We start from the raw sequence: 7,307 nt of genomic DNA, 5'->3' as shown, positions 1-7,307 counted from the left end.
AAAATGGTGAGGTCATCACATTCATTATTTTTTTCCCTTTTAATTCATCCTGCTTTATGTTTGCATGTGTTAGGTACTGTTTGGCAGTATTACTGGTTTCATCTACATCCATCCTAAGTCTGTTTTCTTATGGAGCTCACAGTCTAATAGGAGAAAAGAAGACTATAAACAAGCAAACCAGTACAAGAACAATGCAATTGTGGCTAAGGGTAAAAAAGGGATGGGGAGGCTGGGTGGTGGCGCACCTGGTTGAGTGCACGTATTACAATGTACAGTCTGAGGCCCTGGTCCCCACTTGCAGAGGAAAAACTTTGCAAGTGGTGAAGCAGTGGTGCAGGTGCCTCTCTTTCATTTTATCTTTTCATTTAAAGGTGCCTACCCTTTCAATTTCTGACTCTCTGTATCCAATAAATAAAGATAATAATTTTAAAAAAAAAGCCTAGAAAGATGATGAAGTGATGGTGTGAATGAAGGAGGGAGACTGAGAGGTATCATCAAGCAAAGATATGTCTGAATTGGGTAGAGCTGAACAAGAGTCAGAATCTATAATCATCAAGACACAAGAGCTTTAAATAGAGGAAACAGTAAATTCCAAGGCCTGAAAAAGGAAATATTTGGCATACTCCAGAAACAAAAATAAGACCAGGGAAACCAGAATAGTGAAAAAAACAAAAGTGAAAAATGGTAGGTGATAGATCACAGGCAAAAGCAGAATATACAGGGTTATGAAAACTTACACAATCAGGTTTTTATTTTATTTTATTTTAAATATGGAATGCTTCATGAATTTGCATGTCATCCTTATACAGGGGCCATGCTAACCTTCTTTGTATTGTTCCAATATTAGTATATGTGTTGCCGAAGAGAGCACCACAATCAGGTTTTCTAAGTGATAAAGACAAACACTGTAGGTGACAAAATGAGGAGAAAGAGTACCAATTAAAAAGTTACTGGGGTCGGGTGGCAGTACAACAGGTTGAGTGCACTTGTTACAATGCACTAAGACCCAGCCAGGTTCAAGCCCCCATTTCTCACCTGCAGGGGGAAAGCTTTGTGAGCGGTGAAGCCGTGTTGCTGTGTCTCTCTGGCTCTCTCCCTATTTTTCCCTCCCCTCTTGATTTCTGTCTGTATCTACCCAATAAATAAATAAAGATAATAAAAAAGTTTTAAAGCTCCTACAGTAGTTTAGATTTTTATAATCTAGACTGCTCTAACAGTAGAAAAAAAGGAAAATTGGATGAATTTAGAGAATATTTGTGGGTAATAGAGTTAAGCAATCTTGATGAATGGTTAGATATAAAAGAATGAGGAAGAGAAAAAATTCCCTAAGTTTGGCAGTTTAATAAGCAGCATCGTAGGTGTGGATACCATTTATTGAGATGGAAAGTTTCAGAAGTCAAACAGTATCATTTGTAAGACTAAGTTAAAAAATAGCACAAATACCTTGAAAGAATGTTAGGTTAAATTTTAGGGCCAATTATAAGAAAAGCTGTTAAATTTGTACATAATATATCCCTGGAGCCCAACGATTTTGAATTTATTCCTATACTTATTACATCTAAAATATTAATAAATATGTAATTTAGGACTAGGAGAGGCAACAGCTTCAAAAAAGTGGTAAGGATCTTGCAAATATATATGCCAAATATGGAGATGATAGATAGATAGATGATAGATTTTTTTATACTACATAGATGCACATATGTCTTTTATGACCATTATTTTATTTAGATTTATGAATATTTATGTGGAGTCAGTTCGGATTCTGGTAAACCAAGATTCATGCTAGAAACAAAAAGAGAGAAGGCTTCTTGCACCAAAGTAAAAAAAAAACTCTGTGTGTGTGTGTGTGTGTGTGTGTGTGTGTGTGTGTGTGTGTGTGTGGTGGGGGGGAGACTTTCAGCTCCACTGTAGAGGGCTAGGGGTAAGACACAGACCCTGGGTGGTGGGAATAGTGTTAATATATGTATTATATGTATTAACTTATATGTATTAACTTATAGTCTTATAAATCATTATTTAATCTATATGAGAGGAGGAAAATAGATTGAAAGTTTCAAGCTTTTAAATGCATACACTTCAGTTCTGAGTATATATTCCTTCAATCTAAGCACTTAAGGCTTCAAACTAGTAAACTGATTGAATTTCAACACTGCGATTTAAGCTTTTAATGCATTTTAATAATATATTTTTTAAAATATTAAATCACCTATAATATTTTTTTAATTTTTCTTTATTTAAAAAAGGATTAATTAACAAAACCATAGGGTAGGAGGGGTACAACTCCACATAATTCCCATCACCCAATCTCCATATCCCACCTCCTCCCATGGTAGCTTTCCCATTCTTTATCCCTCTGGGAGCATGGACCCAGGGTCATTGAGGGCTGCAGAAGGTAGAAGGTCTGCTTCTGTAATTGCTTCCCCACTGAACATGGGCATTGACTGGTTGGTCCATACTCCCAGTCTGCCTCTCTCTTTCCCTAGTAGGGTGTGTCTCTGGGGAAGCTGAGCTCCAGGACACATTGGTGGGGGTCTTCAATCCAGGGAAGCCTGGCCAGCGTCCTGATGGCATCTGAAACCTAGTGATTGAAAAGAGAGTTAACATACGAAGCCAAACAAATTGTTGAGCAATCATGGACCCAAAGCTTGGAATAGTGGAGAGGAAGTGTTAGGGAGGTACTCACTGCAAACTCTAGTGTACTTCTGCTTTCAGGTATATATTTTGCAGTAGTTTATGGATACGTGTGAACATAAGCTCTCTCTCACAGAAACTGGTGTATATCTAGGTTTTGGGACTTTGTTAGAAAGTGAACCACCTGAGATGAAATTAGAGTGTACTATAAAAGGAAAGGTCTCACCCGAGTAATGAAGCTGAAGGGTTGTCATTCCAGACGTGAAGTCTCTGGACATAGTCTGAGGTGGCAATCGTTGCGTTGGTTAGGTTGTGATCGGCGGATGCAATATTATTTGATATGGATTGGGATAGGCATATGGGAAAGTGGGCCCTATCCAAGGGTTCCAGGACTGGGGGAAGTAGGGGCTCTGTAGTGGAGATGTGAGGTTCCTGCTGTCTTAGGGTTCAAAAAGACAATCGATAGTTAATGTTATCATCACATTATTTGGTAATTGGGTTAACTTTGAAAAGTCATTTTGTTATGGTTTGCTGTACAGTATCCAGTATCTTGTATATAGCTGTGCTATTGGATGCTTCTAATCTACTTGGTCTAGGCTTTTGAGAGAGTCTGCATATCAAATACACAGCCTATATATTAAAAAGATTCAGTTTGTGTTTTGAAAAACTTTGAGACATACAATTGATTTTCCCCCTCTCATATTAATTAACTACTGATTTATATGTCTACATTTTGCTAGGAGTGTACATAAACACCATTCCCACCACCAAAAGAGTGTGACCCATCCCTCCCACCTACTCCCTCGCCCCACTGGCCCAGGAGCTACATGTCTACCCCTCACCACAGGGTTTTTACTTTGGTGCCCTACTTAGAATTTGATCAGGTCCTGCTTTTAGTTTCCCTTTCAGATCTTCTTAATCAACTTCTGTTGATGAGTGGGATCATCCCATACTCATCTTTATCTTTCTGACTTAGCTCACTTAACATAATTCCTTCTAGCTCTGTCCAAGATGGGTCAGAGAAGGTGGGTTCATTGTTCTTGATAGCTGCATAGTATTCCATTGAAATCACCTATAATCTAAGGCCACGGAGACCAGAAGCAACTGTCCTTGTCAGTACATAAGATATAGTTATTTGTAAATAGTATTAAATGACATAAATCAAGGTAGGTCTTGCATGGAAACTCTGAGGCTTTGCTCATTTTCCTTCATGCTTATATTGATCCAGACCATCTGATACTACATCTGATGGTCTCAACCAAATCAGTACAATCAGTACAGTGTCACATCGACATGTATCACCTCAGAGTGTTTCCAGAAACGCCAGACCTGCAATATCAACCTTCCAGCTCTAATACCCAGGTGAGACCTTTCCCAATCATTAGGACTCCTAACTTCCATTTCAGGTGGCACAGATGCTGGCAGACTTATAGAACCTAGATATAGACCAGGGCACATGAGATAAGGCACACACGTATGTGTAAGTTAGGGGAAAATATGTACCTTAAAGTAAAAGTGTGTAATAGTCTATAATGACTTAATATGTGCAGACATCAAGTAGAAAGACCTAAAAATTACAATATTAAGTACTTAATCAAACATTTTCTACTTAGACTTAGATACCCTCCTCATCTACTTTGTAATTCACTTCCCTCAATCACATAAGATTAGCCCTGTCAGATAAAGTAGTGGCTCCAAATGCTAGATAAGGTCAAGAGACCAGCACACTTTAATGATGATCCTTTTGGTCACTACCAGGCCACCCCACCATTGGGGGCCCTAGTCAGGGAATCCTTGGATTCCCACATATGATGGGCCTAGACCTCTAACAGATCCCTCTCTCCACCATCATGGGTCATCTCCATCAGGAACAATATCATAAACCCTCTTGTGGGCCTCAACAGGACATCACCCTCAAAGCAGAACAACAGTGATAGAAACTACCCCACTCTCTGAAGGGAGGCTAGGTCAGCATACTCTGCCACTCGAGGAAGGCTGATTCTGAAATGAGTGCAGCCTAGAATGTTCCTAAATATGACCATGAAATGCAAGTTTAAACCAATGGGGATTCAAAGGTTGCACTGGCTTCTGTGCTAAGTATGGATAGACATGGGCTCTAGGTTAGCTTGATGGGGTTTACAGTTAATGGTATTTACATACTATCTCCATGTTTGGGAACTACTCTCTTCTCGGATCCAGCTTTCTAGTCCTATTCCCAATTCTGACACCATCTTCCTAGACAATACTTTAGCCCACATGCACGTTAGCTATTGGGCTTAGACAAAAATTAGTAAAGTTATAGCCCCCCGGAATATACTTAAAATAGACTTCCTAGCTTCTTCCAGCACAAAGACCCCAAATCTTATCTGCTATATTCTTACCTTTAGGTTCCTGATTATTAAACAATTTGTTCTGCTTTGTACCTTAATGCTTTTCAGCCACCAAGTTGCAGATGCTACTATGACATCAATCTGATTTCCCTAGGCAGACGACCTCACCAATGAGTCATGGAACCCCCGCCTATCCAGAGCCCTGGCCCATTAGGGAAAAATAGAAACAGGTTGGGGGTATGGATTGACCTGTAAGCAATTATAGAAGTCGGACCTTCCACCTTCTGTACCCCATAAAGATCTTTGGTCCATACTCCCAGAGGGATAAAGAATAGGAAATCTTCCAATGGAAGGGATGGGAACTCTGGTGGTGAGAACTGTATATAGAATTATACCCCTCTTATCCCACTATCTTTTTTAATCATTATTAAATAATTTTAAATTTAAATTTAAAAATAATAAAATTTTAAATAATTTTTAAAAACATAAATAGAAGGCACAGATAAGAGGTCTGGTCTTTGGCAGTCATTAGAATGAGCAATTCATCCTTAACTTGGAATTTGTCATCAGTGATGGCTGACATGTGTTACATGAGACACATACAATCTCCAAATTCAGTCAAATCCTGCTTTCAGTTTCCCTTTCTGTTCTTCTGACTTGACTGAATTTGGAGTAGGACACCAAAGTAAAAACCCTGGGGGGGGGAGGATGAATGTTCTGCTTCATGGGGTGGGAGTTGAGGGGTGGGAGAGGGGAGGATGGGATGGGATACAGTCTTTTGGTGATGGGAATGGTGTTTATATATACTCCTATTAATTTGTAGTCATATAAATCACTATTTAGTTAATATGAAAGGGCATCAAAAAAAGAAATACATACATAGATATATGTATATATACACATATATGAAATAAATAAACCTACTAAGCACTAGGTTGTATGTGCATCTTTTCTAGCAATATTACAGGTGATTGATTTGAAAAAGTTCTGTCCTTCACTATTTTTAAAATACCTTCTCTCATCCAAAAAAAAAGTACCTAGCCAAAAAGACAGTTATCATTTCAGGTCCTGAGGACTTGTCAGGAATGTTCTATAGTCATCCCTTTCTGCCTCATATACGAAGGACATTTATAATTCTGACAAGATGTCTCTGTCTTTCAGAACACCCCTACAGGAGGTTGTCAACTTTAAAAAATAGTTCCCTAAATAGATGGAAGAAAAGTAGCTAATGTGCTTCTTTTTATGGGCTAAAGTCTATGGAAAACTCTGGTCTGGTCCCAAAACACTACCGACAACCAGTGTAACATATAATTCATGCTGGCTCCTTTTATTTTCAAGAACATTTCTCTTTCTTAGAAATCTCTTTACTGAATGCTCTATGAATTGATTATTCTCTTCTCTGGCAATCATTTATACTTTTGTGTAATTTCATTAAATGACATATGATAAGTGTTTATTTTCATGCTTAATACATAATAAAAGTTCAATTGACTTCAGTTGATGAGAGCAAATTGTTAAAATTGCATAATTAGTGTCACTTGCTTAGATTTGAAGCTTTAGATTTTTTTAAAAGCTGGTTCCCCAATCACATATTTTATGCTATCTTCTATGTCATAAATGTTGGTGATTTATAATTTCTTCCTATTTGAATCTATGGATGTTAATAATTATCATCCTTTCAGAACATTTCCTGAAACAGCCTACGGTATAAATATACAAAGTTAGCATTAATCCCACTGAGCTACCACCTGACTCCCCCCCCTTTCTATTTCTATATGGGGATAAAAAAACAGAAATAAAAAGAAAAAATAAAAACACCAGACATATGAAACAAAACAAAAACCACTTGCAGTCATGATTATGAGAGAAATGCAGAATGAGATGCTACTTCACTATATAGTCTGATTATTCCTCTCCTAGGGATTTAACTAAGAAACATAAAAACACCTGTCCAAATACATGCTTATAAACTTTTGTTCACAGAGTTACTATTCATAGTAGCCCAATTTAGGAAAAAAAAAAAAGTCTGGCCACAGAAAGGTGGTCAAGAAAGCTGTGGTACGAGGATCTAGTTGTAGTTCCCCCAGAAGAGAGCTTACAATGCCATGCACAGAATATGGGCTTAAGTTTTCTCCCATTCCTGCAGTGGGAGAGCTTCACAGGAAGTGAAGCAGTGCTGCATGTGCATCTTCTCTGTCTCATTTCCTTTACATCTTGTTTCCTAACTCTATAGAAAGAAGATGGCTACTAGAACAGTGGAGTTGTGCAGGCACTGATCCCTAGCAATAACTTTGATGGAAACGAAGATTGAAAGAAAGAAAAAGGAGGAGGAAATTGCTCTAC

At 38.1% G+C, this 7,307-nt stretch overlaps 1 non-coding gene across 1 annotated transcript; it reads right to left on the bottom strand.

Annotated features, from left to right (window-relative positions):
- Positions 1-764: 764 nt before the first annotated feature.
- On the bottom strand, positions 765-871 carry LOC132533220 (U6 spliceosomal RNA). Its single transcript, XR_009545126.1, has one exon. It is a non-coding gene; the product is annotated as a U6 spliceosomal RNA (small nuclear RNA).
- Positions 872-7,307: the final 6,436 nt, after the last annotated feature.

The sequence above is a fragment of the Erinaceus europaeus genome, chromosome 15 (genome assembly GCF_950295315.1).
Source record: "Erinaceus europaeus chromosome 15, mEriEur2.1, whole genome shotgun sequence".
Taxonomy (NCBI): Eukaryota; Metazoa; Chordata; class Mammalia; order Eulipotyphla; family Erinaceidae; genus Erinaceus; species Erinaceus europaeus.
Note: the sequence above shows the minus strand (reverse complement) of the source record. Positions and strands in the feature narration are given on the sequence as shown.